Source organism: Pteropus alecto, unplaced genomic scaffold (assembly GCF_000325575.1).
Source record: "Pteropus alecto unplaced genomic scaffold, ASM32557v1 scaffold205, whole genome shotgun sequence".
Lineage (NCBI taxonomy): Eukaryota > Metazoa > Chordata > Mammalia > Chiroptera > Pteropodidae > Pteropus > Pteropus alecto.
The window spans coordinates 77597-101710 of record NW_006436672.1 but is presented as its reverse complement, the minus strand read 5'-3'; the positions used below and the strand labels follow the sequence as shown (position 1 = coordinate 101710).

General features: G+C 49.8%; 1 protein-coding gene across 1 annotated transcript in view; it reads left to right on the top strand.

Annotated features, from left to right (window-relative positions):
* The window catches only part of HTRA1 (HtrA serine peptidase 1), a 47023-nt gene that overhangs the window by 9890 nt on the left and 13019 nt on the right, over positions 1 to 24114 (top strand). Inside the window, exons 2-3 of the mRNA XM_015590650.2 lie at positions 13033 to 13132; positions 13557 to 13761. The gene's annotated coding sequence lies outside the window, so the exon portion shown is untranslated. The remainder of the gene's footprint in view (positions 1 to 13032; positions 13133 to 13556; positions 13762 to 24114) is intronic.

The following is a 24114-nucleotide window of genomic DNA, read 5'->3' as shown; positions in this document are numbered from 1 at the left end:
ACATAAAAAAGAAACAGGTGACATTTTTTCTTTTGTATTGCAGTTTTACTGAGCTATAACTCATATACCACAAAATTTACCCTTCTAAAGTATACAGTTCAGAGTTTTTATATATTCACAGAGTTGTGCGACTAACGATCACTGTCTAATTCTAGAACCTTTTCATCACTCTAAGAGGAAATCCGGAATCCATGAGCAGTCACTTCATGCCTCCCCTCTGCCCAGCCCTAGGCAACATCTATTCTATTCTGCTTTCTGACTCAATGGATATCCCAATTCTGGACATTTCGTGTAAGCAGAATCACTTACATGTGGTCCTTTCGACCAGCTTCCTTCCCTCAGCGTAGTGTTTTAAGGTTCCTTCATGTGTAGCGTGTGTCAGCGCTTCATTCCATTTTGTGACGGAATTGTATTCTTTTCTGGGACATAGGAAGCCCAGACTGTAATGTTTTTCTTCTCTCCCTAATGGAGAATCCTAAGCCCCAGCCCTGAAAGTCACTTTGAAAGTCTACACTGCTGAGGCTGCGCCGACCTCGTCTGTCGGAAGAAGCCAGAGGGAGGAGGTGACACAGGTGGCCAGCACTGAAAACGCGTGCGCCGTGCGGATGGGAAGTACGCCGAACGGAAGAGATGAGGAAATGCGCTTTTCAGATTTTTTACATTATCCGACCTTCTGGGCAGCTGGAAAAGGGTGTCGGAAATGGTCTAGCTCGCCCTCATCTCGCTGACGAGGGGAAGCGGCTCGGCGTGGGTCTCAGGGCCACTTCTCACCTCTTACCTGAGCCAGATTCTTTCCGGTTCTGCCTCAGCCTCACGAGTCCCCCTCATTCTCCTCCTCGCATCTCAAGCACAGTGCCCGTCTGCAGATGGGTACCAGGACTTGTCGGGAAGAGCTGTCCCTTTCCTGGATGGAGGGCCTGGCTTTGCCGTCACATGACATCCTTCCCTGCACCTTCCCGTCATCCCCTTTCTCCCAAGCCCCGGGCCTACCCCTCCTCTACCGAGGGGACTGTGGGAAGGTGGCTGATGACAGACCCCTTGATAAACTGAACCTTCGCCCCCTGTCCCACCCCTCTCCCCACTTCCCTAGCCCGGTGCCTGTGGCTGGAGAATTCGGGAGCCTGAACTCCCTCGGCCTCTCCAGACATAACAACCAGGAGCAGTCATGGCAGGAAGAGAACCCAGCTGAGAAATCTGGGAAGGTCAAGACCGGAGCCAGATGCTTATCAAGAGGAAAGTTAATAGTGTTTTTGTGAACCAAGCAGTTAGCCATTTCCCTAAAGATAATAATAGACACATGTCGGGCATTCAGGAGACTTCTGAAAAAAAAAAATCGTGGTGAAATTGATTGGAAACTTTTTTTATTCCTGATACATAAAATAGGTCAGCAGAGACTGTCAAACGCAACAGTACTCATTAAACCCAAGCATTCGCCGTGGCTGTGCAAGCAAGGATGTTTTGTTTTTTATTTTTTGCCCAGTGAGACTGAAAAGTGATTACAATGAGAGGCACCTTTAAACGCAGACGTATGGTTCTGGAAAAGGCACCGTTTACCGGCAGAGTCGAAGCTGCAGAGCTGGGCCATGCGTGTGGCCGACAGCGCATCCGGGGGTTTGCAGCCCCGGAAAACTTGTTGCTCATCGGACGAGACTGTCTTAGACTTGTTTGCGTCGGTCGGTCCCTCTGCTTCTTCACTTCACCTGCCCAGTCTTTTTCTGCACCATCTGCTGCAGCCTTGGCCCAGCCCCTGCAAACAGTTACCGGCTCGGGACACATGGAGGGGGGCGGAATCTGCAGTCTGAGGTCTGGCGTCGGGCGAGCTTTTCCCACTCTGAGCGTCTGGGAGGCTGCACCGGAAAAAGGGGGGCTGCCCGCGCCTGGAAGTGCCAGTGTGGGCTGGAGATCCAGGCCAGGCTCCCAGGTTCCGCCTCCTCTTCCTCCTTTATTCATTATGAGGAAAGAAATGGGTCACACGTAACTCTCCTGAATATCAGTTCTTTATTTCTATGCAGAGGGCAGAGGGTATAGTAGTAGTAGTTCCATTCAGTTTTGAACATTTGTTGAATTTTAAAAAAATAATAAAAGTTGCTACTTGGGAATGCAGTTTAACAAGAAAAGAAACCCAGCTGCATGGGCCCCTCTGCGCCCAGGCCCCCCAGTGGCCTGGAATTTGCAGCCACAGCACCCATCCGAACGGGGGTCTGGTGTTCTGGAATGTGCGAAGTGTCGCTCGTGTTTCTGCTGCCCAGTCCAGTGCTGGGCCCGGAGGCTGGAGTCGTCGCTGACAAGTTCCCTTGGAATTTAATGGGGTGGGACAGACAGAATGCAGTTACTCAAACCGAAAACACAGAGAAAATGAGTCTTGTGGGACACTTTGCTGCGTTGCTGGGTTATGCTTCCCCCGCCCCTACCCCCCAGGCAACCACTTCTGTAAACAGCAGGCCCTGTCCCTTTGCACTTCAGGCCATTACCCATCAGAAACTTGTTAACTTGATTTCTCTCCTGAAGCTCAGGGACATAGTAGTCCAAGTTCACTGGATGAGGAGTAAGCCCCGTTCGTTTGCTGTTCTGGCTCCCTTAATGCAGCCTGACCGCCTCTTCCCGCCCTCAGCCAGCCGGTCTGGCCTCCTCCTCCTGTAATTCCCCAATTCATCATGCAGCCTCACAAAGAGGGCTTTTCTTAGTGAGAAATCATCCCCCTGGCCCTCCCTGAATGTAGACCAGCACCTCTCCCAGCTGCACGGACTCAGGTTAGTTAACCGCCTGCCTCCTGGTCTGGTCTCTCTGTGCCTACACACCTGGGGCAGGTGTCCCGTTCCGGCCTCAGGAGCTGGTGCTCAGCCAGAGTTGTGGAGCCCAAATTCCAGTTCTGACGTCGAAAGCCCTGATGTGGTAAGCAGTGTGGGGGGCGAGGGGCAGGGGACGGGGCGTGCGTCGTTCAGTCTGGAGCTCAGTGTCCCGGGTCTTTTCTTCCCGCCGACCCATTGAGCGGCCACAGCAGCCTCTCAGCATCCGTGGGTCTTGGCTGCAGCCTCCCATCTCTGTGCTCTGCTTTATCTCCCTTTTATTGCACCCCCAGTCGATCGGAAGTGTGGGGAACCTTTAGCTCAGGGCTGGGGAGGGAGGGAAGCGCTGGAGGGACGAGCTCTGGGTCCAGCCCTGACTGCGTTCACTTTTCCCCAGCCTCCTTAAAGGTGCCAGACTGTGAGTGGAACAGGGCAGGTGAGGGCAGGCCCCCAGGTGCATGCAGGTGATGTGCCTGGCAGGTAATTTCCTCCTGGAGTCACCTCTGGATTTGAGTCTGGCTTTATTTACCCAGCAAGTAGGCTCTTTGTACTTTTAATCTAGCCATGCTAGAGGCAAAGAAATAAATGTTCAGATGTGACCCTCGGACCATCTAGAGATGAAGAGGACAGCCTCCAGCCTACACCCCCATGGCAATAATTGCTGGGGTGTCACTGGATTCTGGGCCTGAGTCTAGGCCGGTACTTGGAGGATGGGGCTCTAGAGACTGGAGGACTCCTCCCTGGGGTGTCGGGGTTGTGAGATGGCAGCTGATGACAGTTGAGGAGTGCGTCCCAGACCCCGCCAGTGGCTGAACTATTCCCGATGACTATTTAAAATGTTCACAACACCCCTGGGGTTTCTGCTGTGGTCGCTGCTTTATTTACAGCTTCTGAGCCAGTGGGAGTTTGGCTGGCCGTGTGTCTGCTGGTGGCCGGGAGGTTTCCTGGGGCTTTGCGGAGGGACTTTGAGTCTAGGGTGGCGGTGTGTCCCAGCTGGCATCTCATGAGTCGGAGCTCCCCTGGGTTGTTCACAGTCAGGAGAGGGGGCTCCTGGCCCTTCGCGTGAAAATGGGAAGCGCTTTCCACGGGCCTTCATTTCCGACCTCTGTACAATGCCTTTTGTGCCCTTGCCTTTGAAAGAACTCTGTCTTGTGTGTTTTGTGCCCTGGCGCAGGCACTGGTGGAAGAGAAGGGCTGGATCAGAAGTGTCAGGGAGGCTGAAGAAGGTGCGGGAGGGCGAGCTGTCCCCACACCGCCTGCCGCCCTCAGTCCCCTGCTGGGCAGACCCTGGCCGAATCCCGAGGTCTTTTTGGCTGAGTTTCTTTCTTCACATTTTGTCCTTTCCCCCCAATCCTGCCAACTGTCGGAACTGGGCTGTGCTGTGATTTTAGTCTTTAAAATACCACTACCTTTGCTGGCATTGAAAATCGAAGAAATGAGGTGAAAAAGCACAAGTGATTTCTTTCTCTGTGACAGCCAGAAGGGACCATGGAAGCCACCTGCTAAAGCTCCTTATTTTAAAGTTGAGGGATATTCAGCACAAGAGGCTTGGCTGAGGTTGCACAGCTTGCTTGCACCATGGGAGCTGTGCCCGGCGACTTAAGATCATGGAAGATGGGCACCACCTCCCTCCCTGCATGCGGGGTGCTCTGTCAGTCCCTGGAGGCTGCCTGTGGGGGGCTTGGGCTCACCCAGGGTACAGCAGCATCTCACCCAGCTCCTGAGCCAGTGCAATGCTTCTCAGTATGTCACCTGCACGTTGGGTTTTAAATCAAATGAAGTTGGAATGCAGGCAGGGCTGGCATCAAGGGCTTTCAACCTTTGTGCGGTCCCACAGGGCCCCGCGCTCAGAAGGGCCTGCACCTGGTTCCATGCTCTGCAGGACCACCTTGGAATTCTTCATAATTTGGAAACAAGGGACCCCACATTTTTGTTTTGCACTGGGCTCCGCAAATTGTCTTGTGGCTCCTGAATGTAAGACAGTGCATTAAAATGCCAGTGATTTGATCAATCTGCTCTTGCAGCTGATTTGCATTTTGGGAACATGCTGTTCCCTCTGAATAAAGGAGGATTCATTTCTTTTCCCTCAGATACACTGCATTCTGTTTTCCAAATTAGCTCTACTTATCAGCTCCGGGGAGAAATTGGATTGTGCGATTGTTCTTGCTGGAAGCGAAGGTTGGCTTGTGAATCCTGAGTCCTGGCCCTGAGTTCTCAGGCCCGGAAGCGGGGAGCTGTTCCCACTACCGTGTGAGCTGCGGGGGGCTGGAGGCTGGGTGAAGGGGCAGCGACCTGGAAGGGAGGCCACAGATGCAGAGCAGAGAGCTCCAGCTTGGGTGCCAGACAGATGGGGTTAGCCTCCCGCCTCTGCCACTCGCCACCTCTGGGGCTTTTAGCAACAGCTTTACCTCTGCCTTCCTTCTGATCTGCTTCTCCATCTTTCTGTAGGCTGGGGAGAGGATTCACCCTGCAGGCTTGCAGGAATAATTAGAGGTGACATTTTTCAGTGTCTGCCATTGCGCTCGACACACAGCAGATGCTCAATAAATGAGTGTTAATGTTCTTCTTGGTGTTGTTATTCCAGGCAGGAAGAAAAGCGTGGGTGCAGGGGTAGAGCATAGTGTGTTTGGAGGCCAGCTCCCGGCCCCCAAAGGGGCCTCAGACCTAGTGCTTTATGTGCGTGCGCTCCCAACCATCCGAAGTAGGTGGTATGATCTCCATATTGCAGAGTGGGAGACAGGCTCACACGGAGAAGGCCACTCCCTGAACTAACAGCCGAAAGGGGCAGAATCGAGATTTGAGGCCAGGCCTGGCTGAAGTCACTCTGGGTGTTGACAAAGAGCCTTGTGGCCTTTCTCTGCCTTGCTGACCCCGCTAGGAATATATTGGGGTTGGAGCTGAGCTGGGCCGTCCCCTCTATCCCTGACACTCCGCGTTTGTGGACCGGAGTTGCTAGATCAAGGTAAGAGAGGACGGGCAGCTCTGCGTGGCACGGGGATGAGGGGTGGACCCGGGCATCCGGATCCGAGGCTAGGACCACTGGAGCCAGGTGTGGGGCAGCTGCAGACTGGTGTGGGGCAGGCGCTGCCCCAAGGGTCTCGTTGGACTTCCAGGGAGACCCCTCCCACGCTGTCCATGGCGAAGGCCAGCGACTGAGAGTCCCCGCCGGCCAGGGCAGCGTGTCCTATAGGTATAGTTTAGGGGTCCTGTTGGCACGGCTCAGGTGTGCCCCTTGCCCTGTGAGTCAGCTCTGTGCTCCTGAGGGCCAGGGAGGTGGCACGCCCCACCATCCGCCGGCAGCTCCAGGTTCTATGGGACCTGAAACGTGTACAGTTTAATTTGGGGGACCCTCTTTAAGAGAAAGAATTCAAAATGATGACTACAACATTAGGCGTGAAAATGATTATTTACTTAGATTGAAAAAAGAAACTGCCACGAATTACAGATTTCAAAAAGTAGACAGATAACTAGGAACTCCACAAAACTCAGAAAAATGTCACGATGATGTTATTAGCTGCCGGATTCACATTTATGTTTAAAATACTTTAACCCCTATAGTTTTTTGGCTGTAGACTCTTCGATCACCTTTTCACGTGACAATGATTTTATAATATTTCCTACGGAGAGTAGAATTATTAATTATTTTGTTATTGTTAATTCAGTCTTTCCCCTGGCATATTTCGTCACTACCAACAAAGCTCTGCACACGACCTCTGGCCTGCACCAGGGGAGGTGGCGGGGAGACAGGAGGAGTGTCCCCAGAAATCATTTCTATACCAGGATAGATCCGTCACTTAACTAGACACAGAAGTGACTTCAGAGCACATAAATGAATCTAACTAAACCCAAAGAAAGTGATTCCCCAGTTTTGCTTTCCCCAAATGCCCACGGCCATTGTGACAGGACAGGAAACATGTGACAGGGAAGGAGACAGTGGCCTCAACCAACAGCAGTTTGAATGTTCTACAAATTTTTCAAAAGCACGTGACAACTGAATGCTTTGCCGGGGCCCCTCACGGGGCAGACAGAGGGCTCGCGGCTGCAGCTCTGTTTACCGTTCCTGCAAATCCACTTCTGCTCTCAAACATGGCCGCTGAGCAGCAACTCGGGAAAGAGCCCGAGAGACCGCAGACGGAGGTTCCCAAACTTTCAGGGTTTGTGGCACCCTTAGCATCTCAGTAATGTTTTTCCTGGTACCTCCTAGGCCGAAAGAAAGAAATACCTAACAATTCCAATGATCAAGTGATTAGATCCTAACGACTTAAATATTTGTGTCCTTATAATTCAGAGTGGTCGTTTGAAAAAAATTTTTTAAGATATTTTAATTTTATTATTTACTGACCACAATTACTTACGAATGGGATGTATCCACCTGTTGGGTGCCTATCCACATAGTCTCTCAAATGTTGGGATCAGATTGGACACTGCCACCCCCGTTTCCACGTCAACACTGACTTTTGTACAGTCTTTGCTTTTAATCGTAGCGACCAACAGAAATCCAAATTCATCGAGGTATGGAGTCGTCGAAAGGACCGTCAGGAGATCTGATTTTGAAACCGTGAGCGAATTACTTAGAGCTAGTTCTCCAGGTGTCCATCCGATATCAAGAATCACTGTTTCCTCAGGAAATTCGAAATACCCTGTGAGCTCGCTGTGGTGTCCTGGGTGCCTTGGGGCAGAGTTTGAGGACCATGGCGTTAGGCCTGGAAGTGGGTATTTCTCTCCTTCCTGCCTCACATCTGATCTTTACCTGACATTTTTGCCTTCAAGATGAAAGAAGCGCTCGTTTTGATGTGTTTAAAAAGCATGTGTCCGATTTTGTGCTAAATCTTTGATTCACGGTTCCCTCACTGCGATTTTCATTTTCGGTGTGAGAATGTATGTCAAGTACTTCACTTAGCGCCTGGCTCTTTTCAGTAAATTCTTGATAATGAAAGTGTCTGTTATTCTAATTTTTACATTAATTATGGAAATTTATCAACACTGTGTGTCTCTCTCTTTTCTCCTATAAGGAAGTTGTGGAAAGTCATTAAAAAATATTTTCTGTAAAACTCCAGGAGTGATGGGATCCAAGGAAGCAGGATTTGTGGAGTTGGGTGCTTGACCAGTAGTTTGTAAAAAGGAAAGATGAATCATTTGTTAGCTTTGGATGGAATCTTGCTAGTCTAAAAACTCATAAAATTATAGGAAATGTTGGCTACACTTAATGGGTCATTTGTTGTGTTAAAAACCATTAATGATAAATATTTATTAGGTAAGTGGAAAGCTCCGTCTTTCAAATGCTGCGACTCGTCATTCTACGAATCCTAGTTATTCAGGCCTTTTCTGTTTAAAATAAAATCGCATAGTATAAGTCATTCATTTTTCTCTTTTTGAGAATTATTTTGGATATCTTATGTTCTTTCCTTTCCATGTAAATTTTAGAAATCACCTATCAATTTTTATAAAAACTCCTGCTGGGATTTTCATTGGGGGCATATTGAATCTATAGATCAGTTTTGGGAGAATTGATAGCTTAGCAATAGGGAGATTTTGAAAATTTCAATTTCTAGTTGTTAATTGCTAATACATAGAAATACAGTTGATTGTGTTATTGACCTATTGTTCTGGAGGTACTGATAAACTCACTTATTTAGGTAGCATATTTATAAATTCCTAAGCTTTTCTGTATGGACCCTTATGTCATCTGCAAATAAAGACAGTTTTATGGTCTCCTTTCTGATCTCTATGCCTTTAATTTCTTTTTATAGCCTAATTGTTCTCTCTAGGACTTCAAAAAAAAAAGTCTAGAAGTGGTAAGAGCGAATGCCTTGCCTGTTTCCTGTTTTTAGAGGGAAAGCATTCAGTCTTTCACCATTAATGTGATGTTAGCTTTAGATTTTTTATTGATCCCTTTTATCAGGCTGAGGAAATTCTCTTTTATTTCTAGTTTGCCGAATGGTGGTGGTGGTGTTTTTTTTTTTTCAATCAAGCTGGGGCCATTGGATTTTTTTCCGGTAGGCTTAGCCCTGTGAAGGACCAGTTGTGACCTCAGGAGGAATCTAAGTGCTAGAGACCTGACCCCATGCTGGGACCCTGGGATGCCCTGGAATGGGCCATTTATGGGCTGGGCTCCACCTTAACCCTCATCTCAGTCTGGAGCCCCAACCCACCTACCATCTTAGAGGCTGTGCTCTGCTACCCACTAGCGTATCAATTTCACAGCCCCTATGACAACAACAGCAACTATTACTACTATCGTTGCTGCTTCTGCTTCTCTTCTTCCCCTTCCCCCACCTTCCCATATTATTATTATTGTTATTTTTATTTTTTAAGATTTCTATTGCTGTGAAGCCAATTGACCCCAAACTGAGTGTATCAAATCAAAAGCATTTGTTATCGTTCATAAGTTTCTGTGGGTCACTAATTTGAAAGCAGCTTAGTTAAGTTTCATCATTTCATATGATGCTAACCGTAGGTTTTAGTCAAATTCTTTTTTTTTTTTTTTTGCATCTATTGAGATGATCATTTGGATTTTCATTTTTAGTATGTTAATATGGTGAATTATATTGTTTCGTTTTTGAATGTTAAACCAACCTTATCCTTTCCTGGGATAAAACCCACTTGGTCATGATATATTATTCTTTTTATTATATTGCTGAATTCTGTTTGCTAAAAGATTTAAGGATATTTGGCCTATGTTCATGCTGAATGTTAGTCTATAATTTTCTTTTGTCTTTTCTCTGGGTTTTACATTAGGGTAGTGCTGAGTTCCTGAAATAAATTGGGCAGTGTGGTTCCCCTCTTCTGTTTTGGGGAAAAGTTTGTGAAGTGTTCGTATTGTCTTTTTCTTAAATGTTTGGTACGATTCAGCAGTGAAGCCTTATGGGCTTGAAAATTTTCTTTGTGGGAAGGTTTTTAACGAAAAATGCATTTCTTTAATAGATGCAGAATTATGTAGGATAGCTATACCTTGTTGAGTGAGCTTTGGTAAATTACACCTTTAAAGAAATCTGTCCATTTAATCTAATCTGTAGAATTTACGTGCATAAATTTGTTTGTAATAATCACTTACAAAAACTTATAATGTCTATAGAATCTGTGGTGTTGCTGTCTCTTTGATTCTTGATATTGGTCATTTTTGTCTTTTCTCTCATTTCATTAATCAGGAATGTAGAAAATACCCTACTTTCGCTTTTCTGAATTCTGAGTCGCCAGCTTTCTCTAAATGGCAGGCCATTACAGAACACCGGTCAGCTCCAGCTTTCTGCACAACAGTGGAGCGGTTAGAAGGGCCAGGCCTTGACCCTGCTTGAGGCTTCCCGTCCTTCTTACCTCTGACGTCACTTCTGGCCCAACTGAACAAGGCCCTCGCTTCACAGAGGGAGTTAGATTGTCTGCTGTTGGTACAGGTTGCTTGCTCCGTGGTTATTCGAAAGTGCACCTGGGCTTCAATTCAGGCTAGATTATTGTGCTGACCAGCCCCCTGTCCTCCTTCTGCACTGGTTGTGGGGTACTCTTGGAAGCTGGGGAACAGAGGTACATGTCAAAGCCAGAAAAACGGGTCTCTCACAGCTTCCCGTTGGGCTGTGCCTCTGCAGTGGTGGCCATGGTGGCCCTGTTAGGAGGAGCCTCCAGGACCTACATGAATTCGGCAAGGTGGGGAGAGTCGTTCCCCAGACGCCTCACCTCTCCCTTTGTCTCCCTGCTGTACCACTGAGGTGTGTGGTGTTCACGTCCATCCAGGGCTGCCTACTGAGCAGCACCTTTCCCCATCATTTTTTTATTTTTTATTTTTTTATTATTCTATGGCATGACTTGGCTGAGCACTTCACCTACAGGAGTTCATAAACATAAAATCAGCATCCAGAACACATCGAGGGAGGTGTTATTGTCATCACATTTTATGGACAACAAGATAATACTTGGAATACTTAGGGGACATAACTAAGGTCACACGGCAGGTTCGTGTTGTGCTGAGTGGCACACGCCCTGATTCTTCCGAGTCTAGAGCGTGTGCTCCTCTTACCCATTCTCCCCAGCTCGAGTGGCCTGGATGCCTCCGTCCGCATCACTCAAAGAGAGGGTTGTGGCAGAGCCAGCCTGGGACCATCTCTGGGAAGTCTCTGCTTAGGCTGACCCCTCTCTGGAAGGAAGATGAGTGACCAGCAGCAGAGATCCGAGCAGATGGGGTCAGCCAGGGTTTCTAAAGACCGTGAGGCAGCAGCAGCAGCCCTAGTTTGATAGATGAGCTTTTAAAAGTCCTGGAGCAGGACTCTCATGCTGAGCCAAGCTGCTCTTCGAGACACTTTTATTCCTCATCCGGAACTGCATTTGGAGAAGACAGACACTTCCTCTTTGGTTTGCCCATCCGTGAACAATTAGTTGATGTTCCTTATATTCAATTGTTGCTGCTCTGTTTAATTTTCCCCATTGACGCTGGTCCACCAAGGGATGGTAATGGAGGTCACTGGTTATTTTTTCATCGAAGCTGCACAATTAAGGCTTGTCTGTTCGCCTTTTCAATATGGTCTGTGCTCACGCTGCTCCTCCTTTCTGTTTATTCATCTGCAGAATTTGGACAGTCCCGTGCCCAACCTCAAATTCGACAAAACTGTTATCTGGCTCTAGCATGCTGGGGTAGGAGGGGGAAGTAGGGATCAGATCATAGAACACTGGACTGGAAGAGACCTCGCAGCTCGTTCTAGAGGCAGTCAGCCCCATTTCACAGGTGACAGAGGATGGGACCCGGGCCTTCTAGTGTCCAGGCCAGTGTCCTCCTTGCTCTCCCATGTTGCTTTCCCAGGGTGGACAGACCCTGGGGCCACTTTCCCTAATTTGTGTGAGAAAGCAACCAGTTCTCATTTTAGCTGGAAAAACCCGTGTTTATTTTCACTGCTGATGTGGGCAGATTCTCCCGTTCTTAATTTGGCAATCAGAGAGAGGAAGTGAATTATTGATTTTCGGTGTCGAGACTTAATCATCATCCTTCTTGTGAGGGTCTCAGAAACTCCACGCTTCCCCGAGGGATGCTGGTCTTGTTGGAATTAAACCTGCTTTGGCCTTTCCCAGGAAGTTGGGCTGAGGGAACCTGATGGTTTGCTCACGGCTCTTGTCTGGGTGATGTCCACCCGGTTGTTGGCTGGGAAGGAATGCTCCTGTCCCCTCGTTTACATTCTTCATCAGAGAATCCAGGAGGTGCCACTAGGAATCCTGGGACGGTAGCAGATATGGAGGGGGCCAGTATTAAGTGGAAACGTTGTGAGTTTGCTCAGATTTTTCTGTTGTTTATACTTTCTACTAAGAAAATTTAGTGTCTATGGAGAAGTCTTTTAAAGTCCCTACATATCTTGTGGGAACAACATCTGATTTTCCTCTTCCATAGGAAGAAGGGAAAGATGAAAATAAGGTACCATATGAAACGGTTTTGAAACAAAAATAATAAAATGGTGCCACCATGAATTTGTTGAATCGGTTTATCTTGCCTAGAAGTTGCAGGTCCTTTTCTGCATCTTAGAAAATCATACGATGCAAAAGAGATTGCTTTGTCTGAAAGTAGCTTCAAAAATGCTCACCATGTGGGGGTTCACCAATTATAGTGTATATTTTTATCTAGAAAATCGTGGTCATTTATTTCTCTTTTTTCCCCCAACAGTATCAAGGCACCTCTTGTGCCTTTTGACCTAAGATGTCTGGGGGTTGGAATGAATGGTTAAGGTGTGGTGGAAAATTGCTCTGGGGACAGATGGTATCTGTGGAAAAGACAAGATCTGTGCCTTTGCCTTAAGACTTTTTATGATAGTCCTTTACATCTATGACATCTGATGGGCATCTTGTCAGAAACAGCCTCGGCCACCCCTCCCAAAGGTGGCAGTATGCTGAGAAGGGCCGTTCTTGGTGGTGCTGCGGGAGTTGGGGAAGGGACGGACACTGGCGGAGGAGGATGCCATGTCAAGGGGACACTTGGGTGACCACTTTGAAATAGCTGGTAGGAGGTCCCGGTATCCGCTGGCTTCTCCAGTCCAGCATTTTCATGGCGAAGCTACTATAGGAAGAGAACCGAGCAAAGCGGTCCCCTGGGACAGATGTTGGCGTCTCGTCTGAGCGGGTATTTCCTCCAGAGCCAGAAGGGTCTTTGCCACTGAGCCCAGGTCAGGCGTCTCGTCCTCAGCCCCCATTCCGGCCCCTCTGACCCGTACCTCCCTCCAGGCGACCGCGGCACAGAGCCCAGTGTTTTCAGGTGTCTTCTCTTTGTTTTCGTCCTCAGGGCAGGAAGACCCCAACAGTCTGCGCCATAAATACAACTTCATCGCCGACGTGGTGGAGAAGATCGCCCCCGCCGTGGTTCACATCGAACTGTTTCGCAAGTAAAGAGGCCCCGCCTTCTGTCTGCAGCCTCCGAAGCTCGCACCAGTGCACGTTGCCACCAGCACAGCATCAGAGCTGTTTTGCAGACACTTTAAAGTGTCAGAGAGTCACTGAATGTGTTCTTAGGGGGAAATAACGTTTCTCCCTTAGGATGTGGTCCTGGCGGACTATTTAAGTCTGCTTTGACTCTTCTAGATGGTTTAAGTACCTCTAGGTCTGAAGCGATTCCCTAAGGACATTTTCTAAGTGGACTTTTCTGCTGCCTGTAAAAGTTGGCCTAATGTTGTCTTTTTTAATCTCAATACACCTGGTTATACAGGCACAGTAGCTAGATGCATCTTGCTGTGGTAGAACCAATTCATCACTGTGTCCAGTTGATTTTTAGGTGTTTCGTGCTTAACCAAATGCTCTTTTGGTTTCTAGGCTCCCTTTTTCTAAGAGGGAGGTGCCGGTGGCCAGTGGGTCTGGGTTTATCGTGTCCGAAGATGGACTGATTGTGACAAACGCCCACGTGGTGACTAACAAGCACCGGGTCAAAGTTGAGCTGAAAAATGGAGCCACCTACGAAGCCAAAATCAAGGATGTGGACGAGAAGGCGGACATCGCACTCATCAAAATTGACCACGAGGTAAACGTGTTCCCCGCCTGCAGAATGCAGTTCTCAGGCACCCTGGCTAAAACTGGGCAAAACCCGGAGAGGTCAAAGGGCACCACAGCTTTTTGGTGAAGGCACTGAAGCTGGACGGAACCAGTGAAATCTGGGCCAAAGAAGAGCATTTAGGGGATGCCGAGTGTGGTTAGGGTTGGGGGTGGGAGGTTTTGTGGAAGCTTCTGTAATAAGCAGACTGTAAGATCCGAGAGTTTTCAAAATAGTGTTTTATGTTTTTATAGAGGAAAGCAATAGGTTTATAAAGAAATTATAGGTAAGCAGTGAAAACTGAATCTTCCTTGCATTCCTGACCCTAAGGCAACTGTTTTTACAAATTTTTGTTCATTTGTGCATTCTAGGTTTGAGAACAAATAGGTCTCCCAAATTGGGTTTTTGCAGGGTTACTAGATGTTTTTTTAAAAACAAGACTCCATACTTTAAAGTTTTGGAAACCATGAATTAAAACAAAGCAAATGGATTTCTTTCATTCAGAACTTGCCAGAGCTTTTGCTATGCTAATATGCATGTGATTTTCCTTCAAGAGGTGTCTACTCTAAATTATAATTATCTGAATATAGGACCTTTTTTTTTTTCCCCCCAAACTGAGACAGAATAAGCTCAATTTGGGAAATGCTGTGTTCGAAAATGTTTTGCTTTGTACTTAAATATTCTCCTTGCAGTCATTTTCGCTCTGTTGATATGTTTAGCAAAGTATGCATACATGAAAGTAAGTCCAGTTCTTATTAGACCATCAAAAATTGCCCCTTATTGGCACGTCGATCGTGGAGGTTTGGTTTGCTGTGTGGCATGTGCTCAGTGAAATTGCATTTTCTGGTTTTTTTTCATGCCCTTGTCATTTCTCAGACTTCACATGGAAGGAAGATTCAGGGTGGGTTGGAATCTTGCAGCTGGCCCAGGAAAAGATCACGGACTGGAAGCCAGGAGGGGTGTTCTTTTCCAGCTCTCTGCATAACGTTACCTGGATGTGGGCTCTGAAGTCAGACCAGTGTGAGGCTGCACAGGCTGTTTTTGTCTGTGCGGTTCATTGAGTCAGAAGCAGGCTCTGTGCCCGGTGTTGTTAACTGGACTTCGGCAAGGTCCTAATTGCCTATTATTTCTCTTAGGTGACTGTGGAATTGCTAATAACAATGAATCTTTCAGAATACGTTTATTGATCACAATAACTTCTATTTGATAAGCTCTCATGCTGGCCCAGGCTCTGCCTTCATTTATAACTTTCACCTAATCTGAAAAATAGCTGTATTATCCCTATTTTTTAGAGGAAGAAACAGAGGTTCAGAGAGCTTAAGGACCTGCCCGAGGCCACATAGCTATGCCGTAGTAAAGTTATAGCCTCCTAAGCCGCCAGGCTGCTGCTCCCCAGTTGCCCAGGCCCACGGCCATTAGTGGGGGGATGGCACAGCTGGACTTTAAATAGCCCACAGGAAGGCCGGTGCATCCCTGTGTAGGAACACACTTCTAGGAAGGTGTCCAGGATGTGGTAGTCTCACCGGAAGGCGGCTGGCCAGAATAGCACGTCCTGTGGCCCCACATGAGGACTTTTCAGGTCCACCGAGCCCTTGGAAGGCAGCCAGCAGGGGGCTCTCTGCAGGTAGGGCGCTGGCCTGGGTGCTGCGTGAGCCGCCCCCGCTGAGTCATTTCGTGTTTGGAACTCGTGGATGCGAACCGTGCAGCTGCTCTGGCCGGGGGACATTCTTTTCGGATTTTGAGCCAAGGTGGAGAATATCCTTGTGTCATCCTTGGCATGTCCAGGCAGGATATGAAAGACCTCAGCAGAGCAGCCTCGCCGAGTGTTTCTGACCTGGCTCCTGCTGCCCCCGGAGCCTCGCCCTTCCTCCAGCCGCTCGCCCGTCTGAGCTGTAACGTTTCCAGCCCGAGAAAAAAGGGCTTGAAAATTTCAAGTCGGACGAATGTGGCTTTTCGAAATGGAATCGGAAATGAAAGGATGTTAAATTGCAGACACCCACACAAGAGACTGGTTTCCACTGACTAAACTGCTTTTTTTTCTGCTGATAGTAGTTGGAAGTGGAGAGAATGGGAACGCCTCTTCCAGCTCATTCCCCCTGGTTCTGTTGACGGGGGATGATTTAGGGGAGGGCGTGGAGACCGGCTTGGAATGAGGCCTCTCACCTTGGCACATACACGGCTTGAAAAATGTGCAGGCGATGGATGGGGCGTGAGCTTGCCTCACGCTGTGTCACTCTCGGGAATAACAAAAAAGAAGAAACGGAGCAGGAAGACTCAGAGGAGGCGGGGCAGAACCAGCGGAAACTGGGCTTGGGGGTCGAGGATCGCTCCAAACGGTGTTTGCCGTGCGGGGCATGGCCCAGCCTCCCAGGGCCATTTTCTAATAACCCCGTGAAGCCGCGAGTGGCCGCCACCTCCAGGGCCCCATGGCTAAGTCGTTGGCCCCGAATCTGGGGCCCGTTTCTTCCCTCCAGCGTCACGATTTCACATGAGGGGTTCCCCGTTACTTAAACAGCTCCTGCCCTTCCTGAGCACACGGCGCCCTCCTGGCAGCAGCGGCCAGCGTCGCCTGTGGGGTCTCCTTCTCCCCACCAGACAGTCTTGCTGGGGCCCGCGGTCGCGGTGCCCGTGACGCATTAGACCCAGCAGCTCTTGCCCTGGAAGAGGCAACTGGATGTTACACATGGGCGGAGCTGGCGGAGCCCCTGCTGCTGAGACCCCAGCCCCGGGTCCTGGCCCCGTCGGAGCCCGATCTGCCTTCTCCTTCCATCCTCGGAGCCCCCCTCACATCTCCAGGGAACCTCCCTTGGCTTCAGGTTGCCAGAGACGTTCCGGGCTTGTGACCAAAGAACTTTTTTTTTTTTGCTTCTCACTGCTGAGCAGACACATGTGCGCTCGCTCTCCCTGCTGAGATTTGAGCCGGGCGAACTTTCAGAAGAAATTCAGGCAGCTGGCAGCCATCTCCTGCATGGTCTGCTGTCCCCACCAGCCCCCGCCACACCCGGTGGAGGTGGGTGCCCCGCTGCAGGCTTTCCCCTTCTGTCCTGGGATTTGTCACTCCCCTCTCCTGGGGCGGGGCCTGGCCAGGCCAGCATTCCCCTGGAGACAGAATGCCAGCTGCAAGAAGGAAGGACAGTGCAGGCAAACATTTTAATAGGAAGCAGCTTTGAGGGCAGACTAGTTCAGCATCAGATCTTGACTGTTTCCCCGTGTGTCTAACACGACACTGGCCGTGTTCGCAGAGCGGTTTGAATTTTCATCCACAGGCAGCATTTTGTTCATGCAGCTTTTTTTCCTGAGTAGTTCAGAAAGAGAGAAAGGGACAGAGGGAGGTGGGGAGGAAGGGAGGGAGGGAGAAAGGTGAAAAGCTATTTGGTTGCTTTAGGCCAGAGCAGGGGCAGAAATACTAGGGGTGTATGGAAGGAGCTAAGGGAAAGTTACTTGTGTTACAGCTGTTTTTCCAGCCGTGTTGATTGGGAAACACACAGGCGAAAAGCAGATGTCCCCTCGGTGACTGCCACGTTCAGATCATGTCCCGTGTACCCTGTATACAACCCTTTACACGCTTCCCACTGTTCTTAACTCCTGTGGGACCTTGGCCCGGCCAGATGGGGCACCCCCTCCCTCCTGACCTCATCTCCCCACTCTGCCCCTCACCCACTCTGCTCAGCCACCCCCTCCTCTGGGGCCTCCCCACCCCGCTGCCACTCTGGGAACACAGAACCCCGGAGACAATCACATTTCGCTGTGCATCTCCTCATCCTAACTCGCAGTCGACTTATGTATGTGATGATTTAAGTTTATCTTCACTGCTAGAGTGTGAGGGGCACACTTGTCGGGTGGTAGGTGTCCCCGTATGCAGTGTCCCACGTGTGACTGTCAGAGCCCTCTGCTCAGCAGGAGGCAGGCCCACTGCTCTGTGGGTGCGGGCCGGGGAAGGGGCCTGGGGCTCACGCGGTGAGCGGCAGCCCCATTTTCTTTTCTGATAAGGAGATGCCGGTGCACCAGGCTGGTCGCAGAGCCCCCTCCCCTGTCCCCCAGCACCCTGCTTCCCTCCCAGCTTCTCGGCCAGTGCTCCTCCGATCCGAGGGCCGCCTGTGGCTTGGTGACACCTGGGTTGGCTGGGGCTTCCGCAGCCTGTGGTCTTTGGTAAGGCGAGGCCCTGGCCAGGTGGTGAGGTTTCCTGTGGGCGCTTTGCCCTGACGCCAACAGCCAGGGGAATATTTGGAAGCAGCCTTGTTGAGGCTTGTGAGGCGGTTTTTCTCTCCTCACCCCCAGGCCTACCACCTTCGAGCCAGATGCCACCTACAGACCTGTTTGAAGTGGCTGAAGCGTGCGACCTGGGGATGGGGGCAGCTTTGTTTTCAGAGGCTCCTTTTACTGCTGAGCTGGCTGGCTGCTGGGGCAGGGGAGCTGACAGCTCTCATCTTCCTGAAGTTCAGACGGGGTCCTGGCCCTGCCAGTCGAGGGCCCGGGGCCTTTCACATGCAAGTCCCAGAGGACGAGCAGACTCTGGGCTCCTCCAGGCCTGTCTCAGAATCTGGCCCTGCGTGTGGTGAATCTGCCCTGAGTCCTCCGAATTGGGGGGGTCTTGGTGCCCCGGGACCATGGAGAGGGAGGAAGTGGCCTGGGTTAGGCGTGACTCAGCCAGCCAGTTCTCCTCAGGCAACCTGAGCGTCAGAAGGCGCTGACTCAGCCTAACGAGCTTGTCCAAGAGTGAATCAGATACCGGAGCCTGCATGGGGATGGCGCCCCATCTCCCGTCTGTCGCTCACCCTGGAATGTGGGTCGCTCGGCCTAGTTATCCTCTTCCTCGGGTTCTGTGTTTTTCCATTTTGGATTCCTTCCCCCCACTCCCCGTCTGCCAGCCTTTTCGTGGTCTCCGTTCTTTGTCTCCCTGACCTCAGAGGGCTGCTGTTAAATTTACTAAAGAAGCCACAAAGACGCCACAGCCTGTGTTGACGTTCCTGGGTTTCCATTACTGTATTGATTTTTTACCATTTTTAGGGGGTTGAGGATCAATATTTCATTAGGCAGCGTAAACCCAGATGGTGGCGCGGAGGTCGGCCCTGTCCCTCTGTTCCAGCCGTCGTCCAGGGCCCGATGGGGACTGTTCTGAGTGCAGCTCCTTTTGGAATGTGAAAATGTCTCAGCTCCCCAAACTCTCCAAACCAGAGCCCTTGTGTGTTCTCTGGCCCCGTTTCAAGAACTTAGTCGATTGAAGGAAATTCTTTGGCTGCGTTTTTCTCTTAATATGGTAATGCCTTTTTTCATATTGGCACCATCTTCAGGGAATTGGATCAAGACTATTATTTATGGTCCAGGCAACGCAGGTCCCAGGTTGTTGGGACTGAATTGGTAGGTGGCCCAGTGGGAATGTCTTCCGTCCTCTTCCTTGAGTGGGGAGGTACATTGGTTCCATTTGACAGCTTAGTGAGTGTGTAATAGTGTATTAGAGTCCAGGGTTGGCCCCTTACAGTCTGCAGCCCGAATCCAGCCCGCCATCTGTTTTTATAAATAAAGTTTTATTGGAAAACAGCCATGCCCATTCCTTTATGTAGAGTCTAGGGCTGCTTTCACCCTATCGCAACAGAATTGCATAGTTAGAATGGAGCCCATATGGCCCATATTTACTTTTTGGCCTTTCCCAGGAGAAGTTTGCCGCCCCCGGTGTGACATGATGGAAGCTAAATATGCTCATGAGACCCGAGTGAGGCGAAAGGCGAAGTCCTAGGGGGCCAAAGGGGGAGGGACAGCGAAGCTCACTCATGTCATTTGCTCCTCCTCTTGGGGGCGGATTGTGCTGCTTTGCTGCTGCTACTGCTTTGGTTTGGCCGGATTAAGCAGAGAAGCCTTAATTTTTGCCCGTTTCTCCGTAATATCAGTGGAGAGGAGCTTATGTGAATTCCAGGATATTTTGCAAACTATTATCCAATTTTAAATCCTAATGACCTTTTAAAGCCTGGTTTTCTCATGCTTTCATTCATCCCGTATTTATCCACAGAGTTTATCAACATTAATTGAGCATCTGTCTTGGCCAAACACTGTGCTAAGTGCTGAGGATGTATCAGCAATGAGTAAAAGCCATAGATTACAGTCTAGTGTGGGAAAGAGGTCAACCGGAATAAACACGGTGATAAGTACAAAGACGGAACAAGCAGAGAAGAGGTAGAAGGCGCTGGGGTGGGGGAGTCCTCTGTAGGCAGCATAGGCAGGAAAGCTTACTGGGGAAGTAGCATCAAGCTGCAGTGGGAAGGGCGGACAGAGCCAGGAAAGGGGAAGAGTGCAGGGGCTTGAGTTACTTAGTTCTTTTCTGCCCAGCCCAGAGGACCTGGACCTTGGACCAAGTGCAAACTTACTTTCCAGTGAGTTCATTAGAGCCCTCTAGAATACAAGCCAGCATTCCTGGTTAGCTGGTTCCTGCACGTGTTGTGTACATTTCTTACTGGATCTTTGGGATTCCAGGTCATCCTCTGGAAATCTCCAGTTTCTTATGCGGCCAATCTCCTGAGCGTCTGTGAGTGCAAAGGGGTCCTAATGAACTGGTCACCTTCCATTCAGGGCAGTGTAGGTGTGGATTCCCAAAACCGGTTTCTTAAAACCATCAAGACCACGGTCTGCGGCACGGGAGAAATAAGCCATTCTGATGACGTGCGGGCTGCTTATTCCAATAAGAGTGCTAATTAACAAGTCACTTTTGTTAATCAAGGCACTTGAATCCGATCCCGAGAACACATGACTCACGGTGTTTTCGTCTTTGCTGTGGCGACCAGGCAGCTCATAGAAGCCATCGGCCCTGTGGTTAGAAGATTCTCTATGTCCCCATTTTATGTCATGAAGATATATTAATTCACTTCTTATAATATGTCCTGTGTCATTAACTATCTCAAATTATTTTTACCCAGAGGAGATGAAATATCTTTTAAATTTTTAAAAATAAATTTGAAAGGAATGCTACATCCTGGGCAACTTCTTTGCCTAGGGCACAAGCTCTGAGTGGTCGTGGATAGTGAGGAGCCAGTTCAGTCTTCAGTTCAGTCCAACAGACTGAGCCCACCAAAAAGAGTGGGACCACAGCCCTTCCCCTTGGGTAGCTGGTGGGCATAAGCTGTTCTCTTTGCTTCCCTGACTCCTGAGCCTGTAGCCGTGTAGACAGCTGACAGCCAGGCTATGTCGTCAGTTACTCAGTTAACTCCAGTTACTGGGCTGACCCCACTTTTAAGATCTCAATGGATCTTCGAAGACCTGGTTTGTTCGTCCTTTTCATTTATTCATTCCACATTCATTGATTTATAAATATTTATTGGCCAAACGCTGGTGTAGCAGCGTTGGCCAAGATGAAGTCAGAGAAGGCAAGAGCTGCACTTGACCATGTTTTTCCTCCTCTGGAGGCTGCAGAATGTAGACACTCACTGGCCGCTGGGCTCCTGTTTACAACCGTTGACGTTTTCTGGCTTAAACCACGAGAGAAAGGGAGACACCAGCATGTCTTGCTATAGCTTAAAGGAGACTAAATACTATGGCGGCGTCCATAAATAGCGAGGGGGAAGCTCATTTCATTTTTCGTTTGCTTTCTCTCTTTCTCTTTATTTTTCCATGACCATCCTCTGTTCTTTTTCCCTCCATCACTCCACTGCTCTTATCTCTCCTGCCTGAACCCCTCCCATTTGTCCCATCTGCTCCGCCGTTCAACAGTGTTAATATGTCAGTCGGGGGAGTGGATGGCGACAACTGGATTACCCCATTCTTCTGGGTCCTCCCATTTGTCCCATCTGCCCCTCCCCCCGCCGTTCAACAGTGTTAATATGTCATTCGGGGGAGTGGATGGCGGCAACTGGATTACCCCGTTCTTCTGGGTCCCGCATGTGTTGGTGACCTCACTCCTTCCTGCCCCGGCCCCTTGGTAGTGCCCACTGTTCACCTGCTCCATGCAGCCACCTTCCCCTGGTTGTACCTGTGACCTTGTCATCACTGATGACCTCCACCCTCTCTAATCTGAATCCCAAGAATCTCGCTGTTGGCCCACCCCCTTCCCCTCAGCAGGGCTGCATTATGGGAGTGTGACCTGTGTACTCACTCCCTTTCTCTCGTGGCCCTGTGCTCAGAAGGGTTCCTTGTTTGGGGTTTTAATGCTCTGAGGTCATCGTAGTGCCCACTGTTCACCTGCTCCATGCAGCCACCCTCCCTTGGTTGTACCTGTGACCTTGTCATCAATGATGACTTTCACCCTCTCTAATCTGAATCCCAAGAATCTCCTTGTTGGCCCACCCCCTTTCCCTCAGCAGGGCTGCTTTATGGGAGTGTGACCTGTGTACTCACGGGCCCTGTGCTCAGAAGGGTTCCTTGTTTGGGGGTTTAATGCTCTGAGGTCATTGCCTTAATTTTATCTTCGAAGTGGTGTTTTGTGGGTGAAGTCTGATGAGACAGTAGGGGTGTGTGTGCTGGGGATCAAAGCCTCAGTCCACGCTCTGTTCCTCCTGCTGACTTCCCGTCACCTCCGCAGGATGGGTTCTCGGCCTCCCAGCTCCCCTGTCCCCTGAACCCCTGGCCTCGAGCAACAATCACTGCCAGGCTCCTCTCCCCAGGAAGCGAGGGTGAGGTTTAGGCATGCACACCCCACGGCATCTGGGGGCAGCGGGTGGTGTGATGGTGACCAAGAGGGGCCAAGCCTCTCCCACCCCATCCAGGGACCTAGTGCATCCTTGTGAGGAAGAAGTTGCAGTGCCCTTGGGGTTGCTCATCCTCTGTGAGTCGGGGCACTGGGCCTGTGGGATGAGGCGGTGCCTGGCGCGTCTTCCATGTCCCTGGTTAGGCTCAACGCCTGGCTCTGTCCAGTAGCTGGGGGACCGAGCACTGAGTCCTGGGTCCCCGGGTCTGCACCCGCCCCGTGAATATCTTTGTGCACCAGGAGCACCAAAGAGCAAATAAAAAAAAAAGTAGGATAGGTTGAGAGGAAGAGAACGTAGAAGAAAAGACTAAACTTTCCATTAGTACCTGTGGCGCTTTGGAAGCGCTTTGTGAACCAGCGATCCACATTCCTCTTTGGCCCTGAGCCCCGCCAGTCACGTAGCTGGTCCTGCCCCCAGCAGCTCCGCTCTAGCAAATCTCTGGACCGCTGATCTGCTCACCTTTCCAGCCCTGGTGGGCTCCCTTCCCTCCTTAACAGGCTAGGTGTCACCGTCCCTCAGGCAAGTCTTAGACACTGACATCCCCCTCAAGTCCTCTGTGGCCTAGTCTGCTTTTCCTTAGCAGACGTGCACGTTCTCTTGTGGGTATGGGGGCTGTGCTTCTTTCCCCATGGCATATTTTTGAAGAAAATGAAAGGTTAGCATAACTTTCCAGAAAGCACATTGAATCACTCAGTTGAGTCACAGCCAGTCGCTGCAGTGTTCGCCTTTGAAGCATCCTCAACACATAGCACCTTCCTGGACGATCTGGCTCCTTGACACGGAGTGTGCCAGGCAGCTGGCGGATGCAGTGGCTTCTGCAGATTCAGCAACAAAAATATTTTTGTAACAGGAGCGCTTTATACTTTTGAAGCAAGAGAAAGAAGCAGTTGACTTGCCTCGTGAGGTTAAAAAAAAAAGTCTCCAGTGTTTCCTTTGCTTTCACTGGCTCGTTTTACTGCTCTTTACTCCAAGCTTCAGAGAACGAGGCTGCAATAAAATGAGCACCAGGGGCTGTTAGGCAAAACCAAACATGGCCCGAAGCTCCAAGATGGAGGGGTCGTTGCTTTGGGGTCCTCTCTAGATGATGACCAGCTGAGCCAGCATCTGGAGAGTTCCAGGCATCGCCTCCCCTCCCAGGGCTGTAGGGGTTCCTGAGAGTCGCCTGACCCCGCTAGGGAGATGTATGAAGAGAGATTTATTTACTAAGGGCTCCGGTGTCTGTTTTAATCTTAGCAATTTAACCACTGTCTGCTCATAGGTTTTTTTTTTGTTTGGAAATCAACCAGGTCTTCCGGAAAGAACCCTAATTGTCAGAGCTAGGATGACCTTGGACATCACCAGACTCAACTTTCTTATTTTAGAAATGAGAAAACTGAGACCAGAGAAGTCCAGGTGGCCCAAGGTCACGGAGCGAGTGAATGCAGGACCAAGACCAAATCCATAAGTCTCGCTTCCTGGGACCGCGTGCTCTTAGGGTGCGTGAGGGCAGGGTGGCATCTCGTGAGTGTGAGTGTGCGTCTGTGTGGTGTACGCACTTTTTCTAAGTCTGTGTTCTGCTTACCATCAACCCTGGGCTGGTGCTAGAGAGTAAGCCGGAAGCAAGCCATGGTCCTGGGGACATTACTCAGCTCAGGCCCAGCCGGTCTCTCTGGGGGCTTCCAGCACTTGCGATTCA